This window comes from Platalea leucorodia (assembly GCF_965183815.1).
Source record: "Platalea leucorodia genome assembly, contig: HAP1_HAP1_SCAFFOLD_185, whole genome shotgun sequence".
NCBI classification, from domain to species: Eukaryota; Metazoa; Chordata; class Aves; order Pelecaniformes; family Threskiornithidae; genus Platalea; species Platalea leucorodia.
Window position 1 is genome coordinate 74,266 of NW_028121370.1, and position 27,662 is coordinate 101,927.

Here is a 27,662-nt window from a genome sequence, read left to right on the forward strand (position 1 = left end):
AACCCAACCTTTCCCAGGGAATAAAACTTCCTCTTCTTTCACTCGCCTTCTTACCTTTACTTCCCACACGCCCCCTCATTTGTCACCATCTTCATGCCGCCTTCTCTCTGCTTCTGTCCTAGTCAAAAGGTTAAAGGCACTTGGCTGAGCTGTTTTATCTTGCACTAGAATGCGTTGTAGCTCATCCTAAAAGATACCTGTAAATAGATTAGAATAAAACTGGTTGAGAAACATCTGTTTTTTCCCCACTGACTGTAAAGGGACTGTTGGGTAGAGAGCTCAAATACAATAACTTGCATCGTGTTTATAGTAGATTCCTGCTCTAACCCCCATAGTACGTTTGCTCCTAGGGCATAAAATGGGGCCTTCTTGCTCCAGGTTGATTCTTCTCTCCTCACTTCTGTTTTCCTTCCAGCCTTTGCGTGAATGTCTCCATGAACGCCTTTTCTCATCCTTCTACATTCTTTTGCTCTGTCTCATCTTCTTGTAACCTCCTCAGGCATTTGTTTCCTCTGCTGACCATCTGCCCTTGCTCACTGCAGCTCCGATGCAGAAATGTTGAACCACACACCTGTCACAGAGTTCCTTCTCTTGGGCTTCCCCTCCCACCACCATCAGCAGCGCCTAATGGCAGTCCCTCTCCTGGCTTCGGACCTGGTGATCTTAGTGGGAAACTTGCTCATCATTGCCCTCGTTCTGCCTGAAAGAGACCTCTGCAGGCCCATGTACTTTTTCCTCTGTAACCTCTCCTGCTTGGACATCTTCATCGCTACATCCATCATACCCAAAGCCATAGGAAACTTGCTGATGGGCAGCAAAGCCATTTCCTTCCCAGGCTGCTTAACTCAGTGCTACTTCTATTCCTTCTGGGCTACATCGAGTTTGTCCTTCTGGCTCTCATGTCCTATGACCGCTATGTGGCCATATGCCACCCTGTGCAGTACCCCATGCTCATGAATGGTCAGCTTTGCCTTCAGCTACTCTTGGGCTCGTGGGCTGCAGGCTTCCTGGCCACCATTGTCTCCACTGTCCTGGTTGCCAGGATGCCCTTCTGCAATGCCAATCGTATTGACCACTTCTTCTGCGACAGTGTGCTTTTGATCAAGTTGTCCTGGGCACAAACACAGATTGTTGAGCTGATCACCTTCATGGCCTCATCCATCATCCTACTTGGCTCCCTGGGCATGACAGCAGTGCCCTACCTTTACATCATTAACACCATGCTTAAGTTGCCCTCAGCTTCCTCACGGCACAAGGCATTCTCTACACGCTCCTCTCACTTCATCATTGTCAACTTGGGCTACGGCAGCTGCATATTCATGTATGCCCAGCCTTCAAGTCACCACATTTCCTACAACAAGGCAGTGGCCCTTCTCAGCACAGTGGTAACTCCTTTGATGAGTCCCTTTCTTTTCAGCCTGAGGAACCAGATGATGAATGATGCCCTCAGGAAGAGTTTTTGTAAGTGGATTTTGGAAGGGGACAGGGGTGGGGAGGGCAAACACATGATGATGATATATTTGCAGGAATGAGACCTTTCTTTCTTAGCAGTGTGAAGATATCTGAAATGAATATCACACCAGGTTCTCTCCTGCAAGAGATCACCATAAGAAGGCCTTACCTAGCAATGCCTTTCAAATGACCTACAAGTACTTTACAAACCCTGGTGAACACCACACTGGCATTTTCTACGTGTGGAAACCGAGACAGAAAGCAACAAGCAGAGGGCTTCATCCTTCCATGGCACGGCCAGTTCTCAACAAGCTTCACCCTCCGCCAGTTCTGATGCAACTTCTCCTTGCTTCTAAACCTGGTTTCCTGATTATTTTGGTGGCAGATCTTTGTTGAACCTCTTCATCTTTAGGAAATGACAGAAAAGAGGTGGAACACAATCAAAAGAAGAATAATGGCTTTATTTCTCTACCAAGTGGCACTTACATCTCCATTAACCTCCTGGTTAGAACAAAAACATGCCTGAAATAAAGTCCAACTTAACTGCCTCAAATTACCTCTCTTCTACTTTGGTACCAAATCCTGAATATTGGTCAGAAATGTAGTTTTGAGTAACAAGGCAGCTGTCTGCAGATCAGGTCTGCTGAAGTAAATGTCCAGTGCTTGACGCAATGCTCTCAGAGCCAATACTTCAGCTGATCTAGCAAATTCCGTGGAATTAACTTATTCCAACACAGACTTTTATGACTGCAATGTCTAAACAGATGAGGTCACTGCCTGGTCTCCTTTGACAGCAGGGAGGAAGGAGCAGTACAGAGAATGGTGTCATCTCCTCCTATAGTGGTCTATGGCACTTCAGGGGAACTGTACTTAGCACAGGCTCGGCAGCTTAACTTTTCAATACCTGATGCCAGGTGCACTGAGCCACGTGCTGGGCAACATCTGGTGATTTGCACAAGTGAGGGACTCTTGCTCAGCGGGGGCCGTCCTTTGAAGACACGAGGGTTACAACTGTACCTTAAGGTCTCTCCAAAAGTAAACAGAAACATCTCCTCTAATCCCTGTCACAGTGTTGTCATTTTGTAATTTTCCTGGATTACTTTTCACTCATGACTGGCAAGAAAAATGTTCTCTTTTGGAAAGAGAATCAAAACCATGATTTGCTGATTCATTTAAATGAAAATATGGGATTGTCACGCAATGTGAGAGATTTCTTTGCATTTGATCTGAGAGTTTTCTTGCATTGTATAAATAACTTCCCTGCCAAGCTACAGAAACACTGAAATACATAAACGATTCCATCAAGCTGGCACACATGTTACTAATACAGAAAACTAAGATGGATGAGTGTAGGCTGAAATGCCTAAGTTAGGGGGATGAATCCTATCCCATCCAAGCTGGCAATGAATGCCACCAACATTTCTTCAGTGAAGAGATTTTGAAATCACAGGTGGTGATTTAGCTTAGCTGTTTCAGGCGTGTTATTGTGATAAATCCTACCCAAAGCCACTTGTGCATCAATGGCTCTGATATTTTGGGGTAGATAGCTTAGGTTTGACTGAATCCCCACTGGTACCTCTAGGCAGCAAATACCTGAGGCCCTTGTCTTGCTCTAACGGGATGTCCTCCAGACTGATCACCTTATTCACCTCCTCCACACCAGGGAAAAGGCTGCGTGCAGCTGTGGGCATCGTTCCTTCAGGAAAGTGCTCCTTACAGTTAAGGCACAGGTCACTCCAAGAGCTGTTCCTTACAAGGCGTAGGAACAAGGCTGTGCCAGGCGCTGCTTCCTCTAGTCTGTGCAGAGACCAAACTGTATTTCACGCCACACATGCATGCAGAACATCCTTACTGGCAGCCTACAAATCAAAACAAAGCACACCATACAGACCTCACTTGATTTCATGTACTCGGGGTGGATGAAACACAGAAGTACCGGACTATGTGTCTGGGCTGCAGGGAATGCTCATGGGGCCAGATGAGACCCAGGAGACGTGGAAGTTGTGCACTATGAGCAGCATGGCCTGGGGACCAATGTCTCCTCCCTGTAATGGATATGGACAGCAAATACCACAATTCCTTAAGTGGACAGAAGTCCCCTAAATAACTGTCCACCTCCCTGGCACTTGAGCAAGATGAACAGTGGAATTATTTTTTTTTTTTTAGCGACTAAATTGAAAATGCACATAAATAAAGAGTAGAAACATCCCAGTTCACTTTGAGGACTTTATTAAAGGAACAAAGAACTCTTCTGCTGCACTTCAAACCAATTCTTTCTTTTGTACAGCCAGGAGATTAGTACCTCTTCTGTGGGTTGCCAGTGACCTGAAGACAAAAACAGTCTTAGCTCAGACAAATTTTACCTTGAAAGTGCCTCTTTCTTTTGATTGATGAGACTGACTCATTGCAAATGGCTTCTGTGGAGACATTTACAGCTGTCTGAGATGAATCCCTCCCAAATCACCTCCTCTTGGTTCCTCCTGCTACCCAGGAGAAGAGAATCATTTCCCATTCACGATTCATCAGGTCCTAAGGTGGGTGACTGTATGCTCACCACTTAACAGATCTCTGTCCACTGGCCACAGAAAGGGGCCTCAGATCAGAGGCTTGGGAGTGGCAGGGAGGATGAGGGTGGGGGATGCCCCCTGTGTGAAGGAGCAGCTCAGGTATATGGAGCTCCTCTATGAGATGGGCAACAGGTTGAGTTAGCTTGTGTGAGTGAGGATGAGAGGAGGAGTCATAGAATCATTGAATCATTGAGGTTGGAAAAGACCCTGAAGATCATTGAGTCCAACCGTGAGCCTAGCACTGCCAAGTCCACCACTATACCATGTCCTCAAGCACCATGTCTACCCTTCTTTTAAATACCTCCAGGGATGGAGACTCAACCACTTCCTGGGCAGCCTGTGCCAGTGCCTGACTACCCTTTCTGTGAAGAAGTTTTTTCTAATATCCAACCTAAATCTGCCCTGGTGCAGCTTGAGGCCATTTCCTCTTGTCCTATCACTTGTTACTAGGGAGAAGAGACCAACCTGCACCTCGCTACAACCTCCTTTCAGGTAGTTGTAGAGAGCAATAAGGTCTCCCCTCAGCCTCCTCTTCTCCGGGCTAAACAACCCCAGTTCCCTCAGCCGCTCCTCATAAGACATGTTCTCCAGACCCTCAGTAAGGGTGCCAGTAAGGGTGACAGTGTCTTGGCAGTTACCAACTACTTGATCAGGCAGAGTAGTCAGAAAAAGTCTTCTGACAGCAACCACGAGAAGTCTCCAGGTTAATGAGCAGGTTTCTAGGGGGACCTGTAAATGCCCTGGCATTCACTGGCTGTGCAATGCAAGAGGGTGTCAATATTCTTGAGGATCATGGGACGACTTCTTAGCAGAGCTGCCAGGTGGACCGAAAAGGGTGATGCTCACTTGGACCTGGTCCTGGCCAGCAAGGAAGAGCTGCCCAGGAACGTGATCATCAGTGTCTGCCTCGGCTGTTGTGACCAGGAAATAGTGGGGTCCCAGATGTCAAAGGAAGACCAACAGCAGAGCACAGGCTGGTGGACTCCACAGAAGAAGACTTTGAGTTGCTCGGGGGACTGATACAAGTGGTGCCAGGGGAAGCAGCTCTGAAGGGTGAAGGAGCTCAGGAAATCTGACAGGCCTTACAGGACAGCCTCTTCCAAGGACAAGAATGATCTCTCTGAGTTCCTGTGAAAAAAACCCATTCCTTTCATGAGGCTGCTTGTCTGAACCGATGGAGCTCCAGGGCAAAAAGTGAGCACCCAAGCGCTGGTAACAGGGGAAGCTGCAAAGAAGGAACTGAGAAACCTTGCCCCAGGATGCAGATAGGATGCCAAAGCCAAAGCTCCCATTGGCTTGAGAGTTGCAGGGGTGGGTAGCAAAGGCAAAATGAGCTGATAGAGGCTTAGAGGGCCATGCAGAACGAGTCACACTCTGCCTGGAGGCCTGGAACAAGTGGGCACTGCAGAGGTTTGCATCTTGAATGCATGCCTCAGCCTAGCAGATGGGGATTCCCCCTGCTGGGGGTGGCTGTGCCGGTCCATCCCCATAGGTCTCAATGGTGCAGGCTCCACTTGAAGACATTCCTGCAACCCAAATATGCTGGGATTAATGCAGAATTGGCTATTCAAAATCAAGCATTTGATTCACTTTGCCTCTTTGCTTTGACATCTTTTCACTTTGACGACACTCCTGAAATCTCTCTAGGAAGCCACATAAGAATTGACGACTACAGGAAAGTTACGTCCAGGCTTGGCTCCTTGTGGTGCTTTGTGTGGCAGTGAGCCCTCTGGTGCCGAGTTCCTGAACTGCAGCTCCTGAAAGACTGCACAAGCCTCCAGAGCAGTAAAAGCAGCACAGCTGAAGGTTTTGGAGGGTGTTAGCAGGCCCTGCTGAAGGCCATCACTGAAGAGATCATGCAGGGAATGAGCAGAGAAGGTTCCTGTCCCTGGGGGCTGGTGAAGCAGGGAGCCGGAGGCCCTTGGCACAGCAGGACATTTCAATGTGAGATGTTTTCTCACTGTGAAAGCCCTTGATGTGCTTCACCAAGCAGGATGGCCAAGCCCTCACCCCCATCCCCTGCAGAGGGGGATCCTTTCCCTCTTGTGAGGCTCTGGGCTCTGCCTGGGGGCATTGTGATGTGGGAGTGTGTGATGGCAGGCGCAGGTCAGTGGTAGGACACTGCCAGGCGCTATGGAGGGTGGGTGAGGAGGAGGCAACGAGGTGCTGGAGCTGTAAGGACCTCATGTCCTCTCGTGGGTCTCAGTGGAAGAGACAGAAGCCACAGCTGAGTGGACAAGGGTCCCAGTTCTGTTGGGGTGTCAAAGGCCCACCAAGGCCCTTGGCCACCCCCACCACAGCTACACTGACCTGTGCCTGTGCCTGCTTCCTTGCTTCCAGCACCAAGCTCTGTGTTTCTGAGCATTTGCCAATGCCTCTGAGTTCCCCACAACCCATCCCGTTTCTTCCAAAGCCTTGCTAGTGCTGCTTTCTCACCCAAGAGTTCCAAGCCCCAGACATGCTAGAATCCTCTCTTTAGCTCCCCATCCCAGCACTCAGCTGCCCATCCTCCTTCTGCTGCTGCCTCCAAATCAAGACTCACCCTATTTCACTTCAGCATGACAGCCCCCGACATGTCAAGTCTTCTTCCTGCCTTTAACACAGAAGCTCAGAGCCTTGGCTTGTAAGGGCATTTTGCATGTTAATGAGCCCTCTGGTGCCAAGTTCCTGAACTGCAGATACTGCAAGACAGCAAACCTCTAATGAAGTGAAAGGTAGAGGAAAGGCCCAAGTTTTTGAGAGTGTTTGGGACCCCACGAAGGGCCATCACTGAGCAGCTGTGAAGGAACCAACCAGTCGAGGTGCCTGTCCCTGGAGGCTGGTGAAGCACAAGGAGACACTGGTTGCAGGTGGTAAAGGCAAGGTGGAGGTGGCTCTGATGCCATGTAAGCCCTTGGGGTGTGTTTACCAGCAGAATGGCCGAGCCCTGATCCCCAGGGCCTGGGAAAGAAGATTCGTTCTCTCAAATGGTTCTCAAGGCTCTGCCTGTGGTCAGGGTGAGTGCACTTGTGTTTCGGGGGGTGGCTTTGGTGCCAAGTGCTGTTGCTTTAACCACAAGGCTATGGCTTTCTGAGGATTTGGCAATGTCTGTGAGGTCCCCACAACCCCTTCAGCTTCTTACATAGATCTGAGAACGGTCCTCAATCACCTAAGTTGTCCCAGTCCCAAACTTGCTTGAATCCTCTATTTGGATCCATCCCCCAGCACTGAAATGCACGTGCTCCTTCTTCTGCTGCCCTAAAATAAATTAAAAAAAAAAAAACATTCTATTCCACATTAGCATGCCCAGCCCATGCTCTTCAGGTCTTCTTCCTGCCTTTAACGCACTGCTACGCGTACCCCACGCTCTCCCTGTGCTCCCATGTGTTTCACAAACCCTTCACTCTTCTCCTGCAGGAATGGGCCATCACTCCAGAAGGTTCGTGCATCATTTTTGATGCATTTTAACATGATTATCCCCAGAAGGCCCACCAGCTTTGTATCTCAGGAAATGGGATGCCAGAGGCCAAGGGAAGGATGGTTTGGGCACTGTTGTGGGATCTGGGAAACTGAAGCATGCTCCCACCTCCCCAGCACCCTGCCCTCCTCAGTGAGGGGTATGAGAAACTGCCAGCGAGGTCTGAACTCACGGGCGTGACGAGTATCTCATGTCTAACTGGAGTCAGTGTTGTCCTGCCAGATCAGAATTTAAGCTTCCAGCCCGGGAGGTATTTAAAAGCCATGTGGATGTGGCGCTTCAGGATATGGTTTAGTGGTGGACTTGGCAGTGTTAGATTTATGGTTGGACTTGATGATCTTAAGGGTCTTTTCCAACCTAAATGATTCTATGAGTCAAAACCATTTCAGTTCACACTACCTCCAGCTTCCCTCTGAGGCTGGCTGTTGTGTGGCACAACTGTCCTGGCTCCCCAGGCAGGTTGGGCAATGGTGTGATGCCTACATTGGAAGTTTTCCCCTTCCTGGGGTAAAAGACCTTGGATGAGAAAAGGTTGCAGAGATTTGGGTTGCAGAGGTTTGAAGTAGTCCTTTCAAAACCTGAGCAGGCTGAGCTTGGGAGCCAAGGGAAAATAGAGAAGCTTCAACAATGTTTTTGAATGAGTGGTACCATCACTACTAACAGTAACAGGGAACTCCCTGTTCTCGGTGATGATGATGATGATGATGATGATAATGATGATAATGATGATGATGATGAACTAAAGCTCTTGAATTTCATTCCCAACAGTCATTCTTACTTCTCAAAACAGCTACTACATCTCAGGAGTTAGCCTCTTGCATGAAGTTCTTAGTGCTTTTTCTCTCACTTCTACCTTTTTTATCGTTTCAAGAGTACACCGCTCTGGCAGAATTGCCCCTAAATCATCCCTATTCATAACTTTTCTTCCTTTTTTTCTGCTGTGAGAGGCAGCTGGAATAGAGGAGTTCTTTCTTCTTTAGCCCAAGGCAGCCAAGGAACAGATGCCAGCTTAGTGCAAAGGCACAAAGGCAGCCAGAAGCTTTATGTGCTGTACACTAACACAACACCGTTACCTGCATTTCCAGTCTCTGAAGTCCTAACTGTGTCAAATGAAACTACATTCCCTGGAAACTACATTTCCCTGGGAAACAGCATCCAGTTCTTGACTCTCCCCATGACTGAGAAGTTTCTTCCTTTATCGAGCATCTTTCCAAGCCCAACCATTCACCTTCATTGTTTCCCATCTACTTATACACAGATGCAGGCCATAAAATCCTACCCTGGGCACAAGAATATTGTGGAGGATGATGCTGAAAGCCTTGATGATTTCCAGGTAAAAGACCATCTCTGCTCTCCCTGTGTCCAGCAATCCTGTCCTTTCATCACAGAAAGCAAAGAGGATGGTGAGAGAGAAGCTCCCCTGGGTAAATCCAGTCACCTTCTCTTTCAGACACCCAGAAATGGGATCCTAGTGGACATGCTACGGTGCACAGCGTTTAGATAACCTGCTCATCCATTGGCCATACTTGAAAAGCAAATGCAAGGTGTGAGTGAGTGCTGCCAGTCGTCAGGGAGTTCCCCCAGTCTCCATGACCTCTGAAAGATGCTGGCGAGTGGCCTCGCTGTGCCATTGGCCTGCTCACTCAGCTCCCTGCCATGCTGCCCCTCCTGTCCATACACTGGGAAAGATGGAGTTTGCTCAAGCCATCCCTGACTAGATCCCCATCCACTACTGGCTGTTCACCTCCAGAGTCCTGCCCTGAGTCACAGAGGCCTGGGAGACCTTGCTGGGGAAGACTGAGGCAAAGAGGACACAGAGAATCTCACATCTATCTACACCTGCTCTTACTAAATTCAGCAGTGGCCACACAGGATCTTTTCCTGAAGCAGTAAACCCTCCTTATGGTGCCCTTCAATTGCCTTTCAAGTTTAGACTGAGTTTCCATCTGGACCCTTGCGGAGCTTGGAGGATGCTGTCCTTGAAGAGCAGCTGTCCTGAGCTCTGCCACCATGTCACAGCTCTGTCTGCTCAGTAACAGCTCCAGCTCTGCCTGCCTGTGCCCCTGGCTGAGGGCACTGCTGCACATTTGGGCTGAAGCAACAGAGCTGTGCAACCAGGCAAGCTCATATTTGCCATAAGGAACCCTGGTACCAAGCATCCAAGACCCCGTGTGTGCAAAGGGAGAGAGACGGCATGGGCAAAAGAGAGCTGCATGTCTTCCTAACGCCAGGACTAAAGACGCAGAAAGAAATGCTTCAATTCACTGAACAGAACACATCCTCCCAGCTTGGACAAATTAGATCGTTCCCGGTCACCTTCCTGGGTGTCCTGTCTAATGGTGGGAGGAAAAAAAGGGGATTCTCATGCCCAACTCTTCTTCTAATAGGAGTAATGACACTACAGGAGACAAGTTGAGGGAGGGAACACAGGTGATGCCTTCAGCCAGTTTCACAGCAGGTTCCCCTGGAGCCCCAGGGACACCTGGAGGGAGCCCAGAGGGGCAGAGAAAGTGGTGCCTTGGGCTGGGCCTCTGCTGCTGAGCTGGGCTGGGCTCCTGGCATGGAGGGAGCTGATGGCATGTGGGCAGCACTGCAGAGAGACAGCTCTGCCCAGGAGCAGCTCCTTTGCAAAGGGCGGCAGGGCTGAGGGCACTGCCTGCAGGCAGCGAGGGGAGAGGAGTGAGGCAGAGAGAGGTTAAAGGCACTCTGGAGCTGTAAGATGCTGAGAGTTCACTGGGGAGAGGGATCTTCACAGCCTTCTACATGGTAAGACCCTGGATGCAGGACAATATAACTGGTGTTCCTGGAGGGATATCCAGAAGCTGCTACATCCCACATCATATACGATCTTTAAGGAGGAATCTCACAGTTTGTCTCATGTAGAGGAGGAAGACATGCTGTGGAGCAGGGCTTCCCTGCTGCACCATCAGGACAAGGCAGAAGAGCTGCCTTCTCCTGGGGACCGCTCTAGGGTTTTGAAGATAGATTTGATGCCAAGGGTGCCCAGGGCTGTTCTTCAGAGCACTAGGGAGAAGCTGTGGGTGGAAGCAGTGACCCCTGGCAGGTTAGGGTCCTTCTGCTGTCCAGAGGGTGCAGCGTGGGACAGGACTGCTCAGACTTCTACATCCTCTGGAGGACGTTAGCAGATAGTCATTTTAAAGATGGATGTCAAGGTAGGGGATTGCCTGAAAGGGAAGAAATCTGAGCTTTGAGTTTTTCCACTCTTGGTTGTCAGGGTGGGCAGTGGGAGATGATAATTTATTTCTCTGCTCTGGAGTAGGCAATGAGACCCCAGTTCTCATTAGGACTTGTCTGAGCTGTTGCTTAGCCCCTGCACACACAGAGATGCCCCTGGGCAGTGCCCTGCTGCCAGGAGGTGCTTGCAGGGCAGAGCTGAGCACAGAACAAGACAAATGGGCTCTGAGCATGGAGAGGGAGGAGATGTGGGGATCAGGCATCTCCCTGCCATCCCCTGCAGTGCAGGTGCTTTCCCTGGAGCAACCCCCTGGTCTCCTCACTCACACAGCAGACCTTCTGCCCTTAATGGCATGGGGATGTGGCCGTGAGTTGCCTTCCCAAGCAGCCTGACCACCACAGAGGGCAAAAACTCAAGTGTGTGACTCTGTCTCCCTCTCCTGCCTCCCTTGGCAGGGCTCCTTTGGCATGTTCTCCTCTTCTCCCTGCCACCCTTCTTCTTACTGTTACACTCACTGATGTGGGGGGGTGAGGATTCAAGTGCAGCTCAGACACCAACACTGCGTGTGCTGTCATGCACATACGGCCATGGAGGAAAAGCATTCATCTCGCACCCTGTTCACCTGTGGGGCTCTGGGTACTGCAGTCTGTGCAGCTGGCAGTGATCTCACCCTCCCTTTAGGACGTAACAAATGTAGGACAGTTGACTCTGTCCTTGGGAGGTCCTGCTGGGCTGCAGGCTGCCCTCCCGTGGGGCACAGCTCTCCCAGGGCATCTCTGTGTTATGCAGGAGCCCCCTGGAGAAGACACCTCGGTGCTAAGGCCATTGAAACGCTGCTAGGCGACTGCATGTGGGCAGCTGTAATGAGCCCTCTGTGTCCCTGGTTGGGAGGGCAGAGCTGAGATCCTCCTCAGGTACGATGGGATGGGGTGAGGGTATGGAGATCTGCACTTGGAAACTGGATTCCTCTGCTCCCAGCACTGGCGTGTTTTTTTGGGGGGAACACCCGAGTGCGATAGTCCTCCAGGTGGAAGAGCTGCCAGCACAGGGCAGCTGAGAGCAGGGCTGATGGGCAGAGCGGCTGTCCTCACTCTGCACTAAGGGACAGTCCCTGTGCCCAGTCTCAGCACCCACAAGGTTTCCTTTGCAGTGCATCAGAAATGCCAGGCATTGCTGCATTCAAACCACTCCTCAGCTGTGCTGGGGCAACTAGAGCAGAAGGCACAACCCAAACTCCCCACAGCTCTGCTCTGCAGTCAGGTGAATTGGGAGTGACAATGCTGAAAAGCTCCTTGATATCAGGATTGGATTTAATCTGAGATCACCCCGTGTTCCTATTTACCTGTTGCTGTAGGGAAGGACTGACTCCTGCAGAGCCTCCTGCTCCCTGGGGCACCCTCAGCCAGCACCAACCACAGCTCACCAAAGCTCTTCCTGAAAAGTGAAAGGCAATTTGGGGGCTTCCTATAAGAAATTGAATAGATTTTTCTTTAAGCAGTCTGCCCTAACTTCTCCCTTCTTTTACCTCCTTGAACATGTCCCCATGCGCAGAGGGACAAAATGTCCAACGGCAGCTCCATCACCCAGTTCCTTCTCCTGGCATTCGCAGACACACGGGAGCTGGAGCTCCTGCCCTTCTGGCTCTTCCTTGGCATCTACCTGGCTGCCCTCCTGGGCAATGGCCTCATCATCACCGCCGTAGCCTTCCACCACCAGCTGCACACCCCCATGTACTTCTTCCTCCTCAACCTTTCTGTTCTCGACCTGGCATCCATCTCCACCACTCTCCCCAAAGCCATGGCCAATTCCCTTTGGGACACCAGGGACATCTGCTACATGGGATGTTCTGCCCAAGTCTTTCTGTTTGTATTTTTTATTTCAGCAGAGTATTGGCTTCTTACCATCATGGCCTATGACTGCTATGTTGCCATCTGCAAACCCCTGTACTACAGGACCCTCGTAGGCAGCAGAGCTTGTGTCCACATGGCAGCAGCTGCCTGGGGCAGTGGGTTCTTCTATTCTCTCCTTCACACTCTGAATACATTTTCACTCCCCCTCTGCCACGGCAATGTTGTGGACCAGTTCTTCTGTGAAATCCCCCACATCCTCAAGCTCTCCTGCTCACACTCCTACCTCAGGGATGTTGGGCTTCTTGTCGTTTGTCTCTTTGTGGGCTTTGTGTGTTTTGTTTTCATTGTGCTGTCCTATGTGGAGATCTTCAGGGCCGTGCTGAGGATCCCCTCTGAGCAGGGACGCCACAAAGCCTTTTCCACGTGCCTCCCTCACCTGGCTGTGGTCTCTGTGTTTATCAGCACTGCCACATTTGCCTACCTGAATCCCCCCTCCATCTCCTCCCCATCGCTGGATCTGGTGGTGTCACTGCTGTACTCGGTGGTGCCTCCAGCAGTGAATCCCCTCATCTACAGCATGAGGAACAAGGAAATCAAGGATGCCTCATGGAAACTGATCCAATGGGTGCTGTTTCTCTGACAATAACCTGCCTCCCCTCCTCTCCACATTTCCCAGAGTTTATCTTAGGCCACAAGTCTGCTTTTTTCTCTTGTGATAATTCTACTTAGAGATAATTTTCTGGGTTTATACTCCTTCTGTGGAGGCTTGATCCTGTTGTGCCTGACAACACTGTGTCAGATGTGGCCTGTCAGATAGCAGCTCTTCAATTAAAGGGGATGTCCTGGATGTAGTGCCTGAAGGCTGGGCTCTTCGTCCAAAGTTCCTTCCAAGAAAATGTCCAAGGAATTGGTCTTTTAATGTTTCTGTTCTCCTTTTGTTCTCGGTGGTTTTGGGGTTAAGCTCAGGGTAATGCTGGGTTCCATTGGATCAAAAGTTCTGGTATTAAAGGCTCTCTTCTTGGTGTCCAATGGCAGTGGAGATGGTCCATCAGCTCCCCATATTTTCCTCAGGTTGCTTCTTGTATGACAGGACCGATGCAATGTACCAGACTGTCTAGAAAATACTTCGGAGAGGTCAGAAGACGAGAGGATGGGGGTTCACCACATGCCCTGGGGTTGGAATGAATGGAGACTCAGACGGTGAAAAACCCTCAGAGGTGAAGCCCCACAAAAGTAAAGCACTGAATCGACATATCTACAAATAAGGACTCTGCAGTGCCATGGGAGTCAGAGGGGACTCGGCAGTTGCAGGGAGGGGAGAGTGGAGAGCTGCAGGAGCTGCCTGAGGACCCCCAGGGCCAGGACTCTGGTGCTGTCCTGGGCAGTGGGGCTGGTGGCAGCAGAGGAGGGGGCAAAGTCAGTCAGGGTTGGGGCTCACCTACAAGATGAATTGACGAGAGCCAGAGAGTGCCTAGCCTCTGTTTCCCCATGCCCTTGCGGCCAGCACCAGCCGTGGGGCTGATGGGGAGCCTGAACCCCGCTGTCTGCCCCCCAGCAGCTGCTGTGGCCTTCAGAGGGGCTGGGGCTGTGGGGTGAGTGCCCAGAGCTCTGCAGCAGCCTGCGCTGGGCAGTGCCATGGAGCCAGCCCAGGCTGGGCTGCTCTGCTGGGCTGGGCTGGGCTGGGGAGAGGGCAGGGGAGGTGGGGAGAGGTGGGGAGGGCCTGGGCTGGGCTGGAAAGAGCCCAGGAGAGAAAAACACCGGTGTAGAGCTAAGGTGTGTGAGTGTGCGGGGTAGGGGCAGCCAGTGCTCCCAGTGCAGAGCCAGGTGTCATGGTGAAAGGAAGCAAGGCATCCAAGGTGCAGAGAGGGGACTCAATTGGACAGGCAATACGTTAGGTGAGAGCTTGTGTTTGGGTTAAGGGAGAGACCAGAAAGAAGGACATTGTTGTAAGAATTAGCTTTGGTTTGACCCTGGCCAGACAATGAACACCCAGAATCAATTGCTCACTCACCGCTTACACTCCCAGCAGGATGGGGGCCAGAATCAGAAGTGACAAAAGCGAGAAAACTCATGGGGCAAGACAAAGACAATCCAATATGGAAAGCAAAACCTGTGTGTGCAAGCAAAGCTAAATGAGGAATTAATTCACTGCTTTCCATGGGCAGGCAGGGGTTGAGCCGTTTACAGGAAATTGGGGCTTCATCACATGTCTCAGTGTCATGAGATGACAAACATCATGACCGTGAATGTCCTCTTCTCATCCTCTTTTCCCTGAGTTTTTATTGCTGAGCACGACATTTTGTGGTATGCAATATGCCTTTGGCCATTTTGGGTCAGCTGTCCCAGCTTCCTGCGTCCCCCCAGCCTACTTGCTGTGCAGGCAGAGCGTGGAAAGGAGAAAACCTACATTTTCTACAAGAACTGCTCAGCAGGAGCCAAAACACTGGTGTGTTATCAGTACTGGCTTAGCTACAAATCCAAAGCAGATCCCCATGTGGTCTGTTATGAAGAGAATTAACTCCAACCCAGCCAGATCCAGGACAGAGTTACAGGTCGTACAGTCAGGGTGAGGAGTGATCAATGTCTCATTTAAATGACCTGAGGAAATCTGTGGATCACAGACCCTGGCTTTTATGGGGGACTCAGTCTCCCCGGTATTCACTGGTCAAGTGAGACAGCAAGATGCCAACAGTCCAGGAGGTTTCTGGTGGTGTTTGTGGAAATGTTCTTAGCGCAGCTGCCAAACGGGCCACCCAGTCTGGTGCTCACCTGCCCCTGGTACTCCCAAAAGAGGAAGAGCTGGTCAGGGGTGTGAAGACCAGTGCCAGACTTGGCTGTAGCAACCATGAAATTGTGGTCTGTCAGATGCCCAGGGACATGGGGAAGGAGACCAGCAGAGTACAGACCCTGAATACCAGGGGAATGAACCTGGCCTAATGAGGGCGCTGGCAGGTGGGATCCCATGGGTGCAGTGTCAGGGCCCTGAGAGCATCCGTAGGCCTTCATGGCCCTGGCCAGCCTCACCTGGGGCCTCCACCCACACCTCTGCCTGTGGGGCAGGGAGACCATTGAAGCCCAGGCCTGAGTTTCAGCCCCAGTTTGATCTATGCTGGAGGTGCACGGGTCTCCAGACACAGCCATAGACACAGCCTTGCCTGTCCATGGACCTTGTTGATTTGGACTTGCACACTCACTTCCCAGCTTGATTCTTTATCGGGTGTACAATGAAATGAGATTCACTGAGTGGCCCTCCAAGCGCAAGGGCCCAGCTGATTCACAGAGGCCTAGGGCCTTTCTGCTTCCTTTCTTCCCATCATTTGGTCCGGTTTTGGGAGGAGAGGAAGGAAAAGCAGGCGAGGCTTCTGGGTGCCAATGACTGAAATGGTGGAGCAGAGCCATCGCTTCTGAAATGATCTCAAGGCTGTGTTAGGTCAAAAGTGTTATCTTCTGCTCCTATCTCTGTGGCCTTAAATCTTCAGCAGGAACCTGGAAGCTCTGAAATTCTTTCACCTCCCTCTCTTTTAGCAATTAAGTTGATAGTACCCAAGTCAGAGGCTTTCTTTCAATTCTGTTTACAGCCTAAAGCACCCCGTGGGCTGCAGATATGCCAGGAAACTTGCATAACAATCACACTCCTCTGGACAAGAAGGTAGGTGTTCCCAGGAATCCCAGGATGCATGGTGTACTGATAACTCTGTTCTGCGAGGTGGTCAAATGCATCATCTCCATTTCCGTAACAGTGGCTTTGATGCCTGGCTCGTGTGTAAACTCTCTCTGTGGATGCTGCCATTTACTGAGCAACCTGGTCTGGCCTCAGAGCTGGCCCTGCTTTGAGCTAGGCTTTGGACTCAAGAAGTCCTGAACTCCCCAACACTCTGAAATGTCATATGATGTAGAGACCCTCACCTCCAGCTTCATCTCTTCTCGCCCAGCACGTGGCAAGGCACAGGTTCTTGGAAGGGTTGGCGGGGAAAAGACTGCTGGGGTTCTCTAGTCCAGCCTCCAGGCTGGCTGTGACCTTGTGGAGCTGAAACCTGAAGAGCTCCAAAAGTCAAGATCACAGCAATGCTCCTCCGAGTCCATTTTATTTTTCCTAAGGCTCAGCATAAAGCTCCCAAGAAACAGTTTGTGGCTGTTGCTTCTGTCCTATCATTGGCCACTGAAGAACAGAGCTTGGCTCCGTCATCTCTCCAGGTTGTTACGAGGGTTCCCCATGCCTGCACTTCAGCAGGCTAGAGAGGGACAGACTCTCCTCACAGCTCGTGCTTTAGGCCCCTAGCTCCAACTTGGCAGACCTCCTCTCAACTCTCTCCAGTTTATCCACCTTTCTTCTGAAATGTGAGGCCCACTGGTCCCTATGGCATCTGTCATGGTGCCCAGGCTCTTCTCCTCAGGGCACTCCTTAGCTGCTGCATGGAGTGGTTCTGCAGCTTTTCCTTCTAAACCTTCAGGTTTCTGTTGGCCAAGTCCCTCGGCGTGTCAAGGTGCCTCTGGACTGAACCTCCAACAGTCCAGCTTTTGAAGTCCGTGTGCTGATGTTCATCCTGAGTCGTGGTGCCTCTAACAAGATCAGAACTTCAGTAGCTGCAGGACGCTACAGCTAAGAAGAGAGTAGTAGTGTAATGGGGTTGCTAATCAAGGTAGAAAGCACTGTGGTAACCATCTCAGACACCAAAGGAAGGTGCAAAGCGAGCAAATCCAGGGTCAGTGAGGAAATGGTGAAAAGGAGTTGGGGTTTTGCATGGGAGGGGATAAGGATGGTTAAAGAGCAAGACTTGAGTGAAAAAGGGAGTGAAAGGTGCAGCAAAGGAAATGATCAGTGCTGTTTGGGGATACCTGGGAAGCACTCCTGCAGCTGAGCAATGCTGCCTAGAGGAGGACAAGACAGCTGCAGCCGGTCTGACTGGACTAACGTCTGACTGACTTCCATGGTCACAGGGAACCTGAGAGCTTTCCCTACTGTCCTCAAGGGCGGGCCCAGAGGGAAAGGAACCACAGCATCCTTTATGTTCCCAGTCTCCTGAACGGGACTTCAGGAGGTCTCTGGTCCGGCTTCCTGCTCACAGTGGGATCAGCTGTGGAGTCACAGCACGTTGCTCAAGGCTTTATCCAGTGGGAGCTGGAAAACAACAAAGGACAGAGAAGGCACAATGTCTCTGGGAAACCTGCTGCAATGCTTGGACACCCTCATGGAGAAAGTGATTTTCCTTATCTCCATCCTGAACCATCCTTCTTTCAACATCTGCCTGTTGTCCATTATCTTTCTGCCCAGCACCACGGTGACAAGACTGCCGCACCTTCCTGGAAACCTGCCCCTAGGGAGTGGCAGGCTGCTAACAAGGTTCCCAAGGCCTTCCTTTCTGCAGGCTGAGCAAGGCCTTTTCCCTCCGTTTCTCTTCCCAGGCAAGTGCTCCAGCCCCTGGGCAGCTCTCTGCTGAACCTGCTCTGAGTTATCAGCATCTTTCCTGTTGTGGTGGGTTGACTCTGGCCAATAGCCCAGCAGCCACACAGCCTCTCACTCTGTTCTCCCCTTCCTCAGTGGGACGGAGGTGAGAAGAGGAAGAAATAAAGTCTGAAAAGCTGTTGGTCAAGACAAAGACAGTTTAATAGCTGAAGGAAAGAGATAAAAACCCAACCAACCATGCAATGCAAAAGCAATTACTCACCGCCTGTTACAAGCAGACTGATGCCTAGCCAGCCTCCCAGCAAGAGAAACCTGGAATGACATAAAAAGCCCACCTCTTTCTTATTCTGCCCCAGTTTTTGTTGCTGTGCACAACATCATACGGTATGGGATATCCCTTTGGTCAGTTGGGATCAGCTGTCCTGGCTGTGTCCCCACACCAAACTCTTGCCCACCCCCAGCCTACTCGCTGGGAGGGAGCAGAGTAAGAAACAAAGAAGAACTTGATGCTGTGTAAACCCTCTTAAGCAACAGCCAAACCACTGGTGTGTTATCAACAGTGGTTTAGGCACAAATGCAAAGTATTTCAGCATTCTGGCTGCTATGAAGAAAGTTAACCCCACCTCAGCCAGACCCAGCACACTTGAACTGGAGGCCCAAAAACTGACACAGTTGTGTACTGGGCTAATCATCACTGTCTAACAAGTGATGAGCAGGGGGAGACAATCACTGCCCTCACTCTTTTGGTGAGGGTCCTCTTTATACACTCCAGGACTCTGCTGGGTCATGTTTTGCCTTCTGTCCCCCACCACCACCAGGGCCTTTTCCACAGAGCTGCGCCCCAGCCAGGCAGTTCCCAGCCCCTGCCACTGCAGGCTGTTAGGCTGTCCCAGGTGTAAGACCTGGCCTTTGTCCTTCTCTCTCATGAAGTTCCTGACAGGACAGTCCTACTGCCTGTCAGGTTTGCCCTGGACGGCATCCCTAAGGAATAGGAATGGTCTTCCCAATTTAGTGCCATCAACAAACGTGGTGACAGTTGCCTCCCCTGGGTCATGGATACAGGTGTTAAACTGCACAGGGCTCAGGAGAGTCCCCTGTGCTGCCCCACAATGCCCCAGTATGGCCCACTGGCCTCCAGGTAGGGTATGACCCCTTCTCCACTGCTCGCTCAACCTCATCCTCCAACTGGGGTTTCACCCATCTCTTTGTCGACCCATCCAGACTGTAATGGCCTAGTGTGGGTACCAAGATATCGGGGGAGACCATGTCAAAAGTCTTTCTGAAGCTGAGGTAAACGACATCCACTTTTTATCTCCTCATGCACAACTGCAGGCTGTCAGGTTGGCGAGGCATGATTTACTCTTCGTAAGTCCCTGCTGACAGCTATTCTCTTTTAGGTGCCCTGAAATGTCACCCAAGAGGACTCTAACTGATGGCCCACTCCTCACCAATGTGAGCTCGTACAGCCTGGGGCTCCCTGGGCTCCACTTTTTCAAAGACGGGTGCAACATTTGCTTGTCCTCTCTCACAAGAGACCTCTGCCAGTCCAATGGCCTTTCAAAAGGGATGTCCCAAAGAAAGGTTGATTTTCCCCTGTAACTTCACTACCACTATTCTGCCTGATACACCACGTCCTGAATTTCTCCAATCTTTTGTATATTTTCCCCTGCCCAGGATACAATGACCATCTCTAAAGGCATCTTTTTAGCAGGCCATCTACGCAGAGGCCCTTCCTATTATTCTCCAGTTTTCTCCTGCCCTTACTCTTTGTTCATTCAGATTCCTCTCACTTATGCTGTTGCTTTGAGCTTCAGGACGTAAAAGCTTACATGTCTTTCAACAGCCTAATTGTCTCCTTAGACAACTCTTTAATGATGTTTATATCTACCCTTTTGTATCTATCTAAAGCATTTCTCATAAGATTATCCCATGTAGGAATGTAACCTCATTAGAGGCAGCTTGTACTTTGCATATGGTTGCAGAGTGTATTTTCTTGTTTAGGAAACTTGATCATGCTTGACTTTTCTTTGCTTGCAAATAGGAAAAACCCTGCTGTGCCTGTGCGCAGCTGGTGCAAAGGAGCTGTAACGTTCAGCTCCAAACTTCAGTGGAGAAGTCTGGTGTAAGGAAAAGCGACGCAGGTCCCAGGTGGCCGATGAGAGAAATATTGGGGCTGGGGAGGTGAGGAGTAAGGTTGTCCATCAGTGTTGGACCTCAAGGGCCTGCTTTTCCTAACCGTCCAGGCCCCTTGAAGAGACTCTCTCGATCAGTATTAATTGAATATAAATTTCTAAACTGAAAAGTAATAAAACAGACCCTTTAAAATAATTTTTATTAGGTGCTCTTTGTCATCTTTCTCCACCATGAAACCTCCCCCCTTAGCTGCACAAGTCTTGAAGACGTGAAAAAAATGACTGGCTGAGACATGGCTTGTCAGTATTTTAACGAGCCCCATGGTGTATTTGGGGCTGAGTCCATGAACCTCAGGTACTGTCAGGCAATTGAACAAAGCTCTCAAGAAGTCCAAGTCAGAAGCAAAACCCAAAGTACCCTGAAGCGTTAATGGGCCCCGCTGAGGGCTCTTACTGACAAGGCTTCCCCAGGGACTCGTTAGAGCGAGTAGTTGGAGGCTGTGATTATAGGTAGACAAAGGCAAAATGCAGGTGTCCCTGATGGTGAGAAAACCCTTGGTTTGTTTTATGAATCAGAAAGGCCAAGCCCTGACCACAGCCCTTGGGAAAGCAGAGCCCGAAACCCTCAAAATAAAGGTTCTCCTCATAGGCCTCATTGGCAGAAGCAACTGCCACAGCCAAGGGGACAAAGACCCTGGTTCTATTGGGCCTTTCAGCCTTGCCAGAGCCCTCAGTCTGCAGGCTGCCCTACACTGTGCTATGCCTGCACCTCTTCCCCTTCAGGCTGCTGACATCCATCTTGCTTTCCCACCTAGCCCTCACCCTGGCATTTCTATACCTTCCCTGATGGCTCTCCACCCATCGCTGGCTGTTGCTTGAAACCCAAAGCCATGGGCTGATCCAGACTCCCTCTGGGGGACCTCTTGCACCACAGGTCTACCTTTTGAGTGACATTTCTTTTTCCTCACCTCCAGTCTGAACCTTCCAAGCTGCACTTTATGCAGAGCTTTCCTTCTCTTACCACTACCAAGAAAAGATCCATCATCTCGGAAACCACCCTTCAAGTAGCTGTAGGCTACTCCTATAGTGTCACTTCACCAGGCTGAAGAATACCCCTCTCTACACAGGCCCCACACCCCATCCTGGCAGATCTCCTCTGGAGCCTCTCCAGTTCCTGCTCTTTCCTCCAGAACAGGGAGCCTCGCACGCAGACAGACTAGTCCACTTTTGGTTACACCAGTGCTAAGTCTAGGGAGATAATAACTCCCTTGTCTGGGTGACCATGCTCCCCCTAAAGCAGCCCTAGATGCACTTGGCTTTATTAACTTTGAGCACGCACCACTGTGTCACATGGTGTCCCTCGTAACGCCCAGGCCCTTCTCTTCAGGGTCACTCCTGAGCTCTGCCCATGGACTTGTTCCTGATCTCCCGACTTTGCAGTGGACTGGATGACCCTGCACTTGTCTAAGCTGGGCCCCAGATCACTTCTCCTTTCAACCCATTTCTTCCTTTCCCAGTGCAGGCAGAGGGTGTAGAGCAGGGGCTGATAGAACCCACTGCTGCCTCCATTTCCTATATAGAGTTTATGTTGCTGTAGGCATGATAGTCAAGAGAAGGTTTAAAGGGAAATTGGAAGGAGGCCGTTGCAGTGGCTCTGTGGTTCGGTAGAAGAGATGTTTCCCAAATTATCAAAGAATCATAGAATCATCGAAGTTGGAAAAGACCCTTTAGATCATTGAGTCCAACCATTAAGCTAGTGCTGCCAAGTTCACCACTAAACCATGTCACGAAGCACCACGTCTACCCGTCTTTTAAATACCTCCAGGGATGGGGACTCAACTACTTCCCTGGGCAGCCTGTTCCAGTGCCTGACTACCCTTTCAGAGAACTAATTTTTCCTATGCTCCAATCTAAACCTCCCCTGGTGAACCTTGAGGCTGTTTCCTCTTCTCCTGTTGCTTGTTACTTGGGAGAAGAGACTCACACCCACCTTCCTACAAACTCCTTTCAGGTAGCTGTAGTGAGTAATAAGGTCTCCCCTCAGCCTCCTTTTCTCCAGGCTGAACAACCCCAGTTCCCTCAGCCATAAGACCTGTTCTCGAGACCCTTCAGCAGCCTCGTTGCCCTTCTTTGGACACGCTCCAGCACCTCAACGGCCTTCTTGTAGTGAGGGGCCCAAAACTGAACACAGGATTCGAGGTGCAGCCTCACCAGTGCCAAGTACAGAGGCACGATCACTACCCTAGTCCTGCTGGCCACACTGTTCCTGATACAAGCCAACATGCCATTGGCCCTCTTGGCCACCTGAGCACACTGCTGGCTCATGTTCAGGCAGCTGTCGACCAACACCCCCAGGTCCTTCTCCACCAGGCAGCTCTCCAGCCACTCCTCCCCAAGCCTGTAGCGTTACATGGGGTTGTTGTGACACAAGTGCAGGACCCGGCACTGAGCCTTGTTGAACCTCATGCGGTTGGCCCCGGCCCATCGGTCCAGCCTGTCCAGGTCCCTCTGCAGGGCCTTCCTACCCTCCAGCAGATCGACACTCCCACCCAACTTGGTGTCATCTGCCAACTGACTGAGGGTACACTCGATCCCCTCATCCAGATCATTGATAAAGATATTAAACAGAAATGGCCTCAGTACTGAGCCCTGGGGAACACCACCTGTGACCGGTCGCCAGCTGGATTGATCTCCATTCACCACCAGTCTTTGGGCCTGGCCATCCAGACAGTTACTTACCCAGCAGAGAGTACAGCCATCCAAGCCATGAGCGGCCAGCTACTCAAGGAGAATGCTGTGGGAAAGAGAATCAAACGGTGTCAAACACGCAGTTGTGCTGGAGAGCCCTGGCATCTCGCATAGCACTACAGGCCTGTATTTGGCTGTTGAGTAGCTGCCCTAACGGCAACATAGGGATGTCCATGGGCGTTGTGCCATTACAGTCAATGGTGATCTAGTATATGCAGCTGATGGAGAAGATGGCTGATGGCTATGGCAATGGCTACATCTGCCCCCCTGACTACCTCAATAGGCTGCCCTGAACATAAGGAGCAGGGAAAAGTTCAGTTGTCCTAAACAGGGGCACCTGCTGTTGGCCAAAGGAAGTCCCCACTAAGCTCAAGGATGATGCCTCCAGATACTGCCCTCTCTGTGAACTGCTGCATGATATGTGCAGTTACCTGCACATATCGTGGACCACCTCTGGCACCTCAGATGTCACCAGGTGTTTGAGTCTGAACAGCTCACTCCTCGCCTCCATCCCCAGCAATTACCACGGGAGCTGAGACAAGAGGCTCCCAGGCACCAGGTTCCTATTTTGTGTCCACCTGAACGGAGGCAAGAGGAATCCCACCTCCTGTGGGTTTGTGGCAGTCATAGGAGAGAGCTGAGTGCCCTTCCAGCCCCAGGACTACAAACAAAGGATGAGAAGCCTCAATTGACTCAGCTGAATCCCTTTCCTCAGCAGGGGTAAAGGAGCTCTGTCACTGTCCAGGTTGCCTGTCCCATACCAGAAGTAAGGAAAGGGGATTCTCATGCCCAGCTCTCTCTCTCTGATAGGAGAAGTTGCTGGAAAGAAGTATCTCTCCAGAGGTGGGAGAGGGACCACAAGTTATTACTTCAGCCTGTTTCACAGCAGGTTTTCCAGGAGCCCAGGGGCACCTGGGCACCTGTGTTGCTTTGAGGTTTGTGACGCACTTGATGATGTCACAGTATCTGCCTGCCTGCCGCAAGTCAGTCAGGTCACTGCAAGAGAGATGGGATCACAATCCACCCCCCAGCCATGTCATCTTCACCTTCCTCTGCATCTCCCCTCTCCCAAGCTCTCAGCACTGCTGCGGGGGTTTTCTGACACTCCAGGCGACATCCCTGGGCCTGCCTCAGCACCTGGCCAATTGGGTTGTTCCCAAAGAAGTGACTTCAAAAGCCACCTCCCAGCTACGATGCCTCTCCTTGCAGCATCCTCTTCTGGCAAGAGGAGTAACCTCCCAGCCAGCCTCCCAGAACCCTTCCCCTTTACCTGCCTCTCCTCTCCCCTCCCCAGCGCTGGCGTTTCTGCTGGGCAGGCAGCATGTGCTCCCCCCCGGGGACTGCAGAGCCCTGCTGGGACAGCTGGAGTGGTGGGGGGGCAGCCATGGATGGCAAGGGCTCCTCAGGAAGGCAGGTAGGCGGGTGAGCAGGTGGAGGTGAGCTCTGTGCAAAGGGGAGGCTGGCGTGCACAGAGCCGGGCCTTGGAGGAAGCCTCATGGTCACAGGTCCTCGTTTACGTGGCAAGTTCAACCACTCCATGATCTGCTGGGAGGGCAACAGGGCTGGGCACAAGCAACCCGGGAGATTCCTGGAGGGTGTGGAAGACAACATTTTGACACAGACATTCAATGAGCTCCCTAGGGCTGGTCTCTTACTGACAGACAAGGTGGATCTGGCTGGGGCTGGGAAGGATGAGGGCAGCCATGGCTGCAATGACCATGGGATGGCGGAGAAGTAGGACAAGGAGCAGAACGACAGTGCAGGATTGCAGCAGAGCTGATTTCACTTAGCTGAGGATCTGCTTGGACTGTCCTGGAGGACAAAGGGGCTGTGAGTCCCTCCTGGATCTTCAAGGACAACGTCCTCACAGCCCAGGAAGAAGCCAGTCTGATGCAGGCAGTCAAGCAGGGCTTGTCAAGAGGTCAGCACAGATGAACAGGGACCCTCCTGACTTAGGAGGTCAAACAAACGAAGGAAGTGCAGGGAGGCTGGAGGGGGAACGGGCTGCCCAGGAGGCAGAGACCCCTGGCCTGTGGGTGCAGGGATGGAGCCAGCAAAGCCAAAGCTCAGCAGTGGCTGGAAACGGCCATGCGTGGGGAGGGCAGCCAGAAGGGCTTCTCTAAATGTGTTGTCAGCACAAGGAAGGCAGCTGAGGGAACGCTGGTCCCAGTGCCCAGTGGGGCAGGGCACGGAGAGACAAAGCCAGTACAAATAGAGTAATTCCTCAGAACAAAGATTCTCCCTTGAGAGTGCTGGTAGGAAAGGTATTTTGCTGAGTAACTGGACACACCTATACATTTTTCTACACATTACATTTACATTACATGGACAGAAATATAGATTTTTCCATAGACTGACATAGAAAGACAGATAACACAAATTTGATGAGAATTGTGCAAATTTGGCCATCCAAAAGTTTCACTGACGCTTTGTACCCTGCTTTCCTCCATCAGGCAAGTGGTCAACACCTCCGAGCGTGACTCACTCTGTGCCAAGAGTTAGAGGTGGCATGGACAGTCCAGGGCAGGGAGTGTTTTGGGGCCCTGGGCTCTGTGCAAGCCACAAAAAAAATATCTTTTTTAATTCTGTAGGCCTCAGGATGATGGAAATGTTGAGACCATTTCCAAAAAATGAAGCAACAAAGAAACAGAATGAAAGATGTAGAGTGAAGGAGATGTCCTATTACAATTTTAAGCTTCAGACATTGTTGATGTTGTTCTCCTCCTTGCTTTGTTTTCTCTTGTTTTAATATACTGATCTCTGGGGGATTTTGTGTGCTGCCTTTGTTTGCAAAGGAAAGTGATCATAAAATTGGGGTGGGATGCAGTTAGAGGGACACAGGCTCCAGCTGCAGCTTCCGAGTGTCTCCTCTGTGACACTGCCAGGCCCAGGCTCTGGGCACTTCAGAGACACTGGGTCCTCCAGAGGCAGCACTGGATACTTATGGTCAGGCAGCGGAGCGCTGCCTGACAACCTGAGAAATTTTTATACGCGCTTAAAAGTATGAGCACGACCTCATCAGCTGAAACACTTGAATACTTGTAATAAAAAGTCAGTGTTTTCCCATGAGATCAAAGTGAGGGGTTTTCAGGATGTACATTAATCGCAAGAGGAGAACTGTTGACCTTCCACTATATTTGCATTGTCAGTACTCTCTCTGTTAGGCTGTGCAGGAGATGCCCTCATCTTTCACCTATTTCCACCTGTCCTAGCTAAACTGACCATGTCTGAAGTCACCTTTCCAGCAGCCTGTCTGCACATAACCACTTGCAATTGCTCTCTAGATTTCCCTTCCCGTTACTCTTGGATCAGTCAGATACCTCTCAACAATCCAGTAGCTGCTTTGAGCATCAAGGAGTTAAAAGCTTGCCTATCTTTCAGTAGTCTGTCTAATTCTCTCTTTAGCCAACACTTTAATCCTGTTTATTTTATAATATTCTTTCTGTCTAGAACATTTCTTGCATGGTTATCCCTTGTGGAAGGTGAACCTCATTGGTGGCAGCTTGTACTTGGCATACAGTTGAGGAGTGTGTTTTACTGTAATGGTGAATTTTATCAGTTTTACTTTGTTCAAAAATAAAAAAAAGTCTCTCTTTGCCTTTGGTCAAGCCTTGACCATGCTTGACTTTTCCTCTGCTTGCAAATAGGAGAAACCCTTCTGTGCCTGTGTGCAGCCAGGTCTCTAAGGAGAGCAGGGGGGAGATGGTGCAAAGGGGCTGTACCATCCAGCTGCAGAGATCAGTGGAGAAGTCTGCTGTAAGGAAAGGTCCCAGGTGGGCAAGGAGAGAAATGGTGGGGTTGGGGAGGTGAGGTGGGAGGTTGTCAGAGCTCAAGGGGAAGCTTCTCCTACCAGTCCAGACCTCCTGAGGAGGCACCCTGCAGCAATATCTATTGGAGAATGCTGCCATCACCTCTTCTCGAAACTGAAAACTAATAAACTACACCCTTGAAAATAAAGCCTTATGTTTATTAGAAGCTCTTTGAAATCTTTCCCCATAACTACACTAGGAAACAACTCCAATTATCCGTACACCTCTTGAAGACCTGATGAAAATTACGGGAAGAGACATGGCTCGTTAGGGCTTGCTTTCTTTCAATGAGCCCCATGGAGGATTTGTGCTGAGTCCTTCAGCTGCAGGCACTGAGAAGAGATTGCACAAACCTCTCCAAGACTCAACCTCAAAAGCAAAACCCAAAGCACCTTGAAGTATTAATAAGCCCCACTGAGGGCCATTACTGGCAAAGCCTCCCCAGGGACTCGTTAGAGCAGAGAATTGGAGGCCATGATTGCAGGCAGAGCAACGGGAATGTGCAGGCAGCTCAGCTGCTGAGAAAACCCTGGCTTTGTTTTATGACGCAGAGATGCCAAGCTCTGACCCCCAGCCCCGGGGAAGGCAGGTCCTGTCCCTCACGCATTGCTCAGGGCTCTTCCTGGGGCAGTGGGATGTGTGTGGGGGGGGTGATGCTGAGTGCAGGACAAGGCTATGACAGCTCCCAGCCTTACTGGGGGTGTGCAAGGGGGCAATGAGGCCCCCCACTGCCTCAGGACAACATGTCTCCTCACAGGCCTTGGTGGCAGGGACGGTTGCCGTACCCAGGGGGACAAAGCCTTGGGTTCTCTTGGCGACTTCCAGCCTTGTCAGCGCTCTTTGCCATCTCCACCACAGCTTGTCCTACGCTGTCGCACAGCTGCTTCTTTTGCCCTGCAGGCTGCAGACACCCATCTCGCTTCCTCACCTTGCTCTCACCCTGACATTTCCATACATTCACTGATGGCTGTCCACCCTCACACTCTGTTCCTTCAAACACAAGGAGATGGACTGATCTCATACTCCTTCTGGAGGACTTCATCTACC

At 50.9% G+C, this 27,662-nt stretch overlaps 1 pseudogene across 1 annotated transcript; it reads left to right on the forward strand.

Annotated features, from left to right (window-relative positions):
* The first annotated feature begins 555 nt into the window (after positions 1 to 555).
* Positions 556 to 25,308, forward strand: LOC309603728 (olfactory receptor 6C1-like; annotated as a pseudogene). Its single transcript has 3 exons — positions 556 to 1,461; positions 18,283 to 18,310; positions 25,260 to 25,308. The product of its transcript is annotated as an olfactory receptor 6C1-like (transcript).
* Positions 25,309 to 27,662: the final 2,354 nt, after the last annotated feature.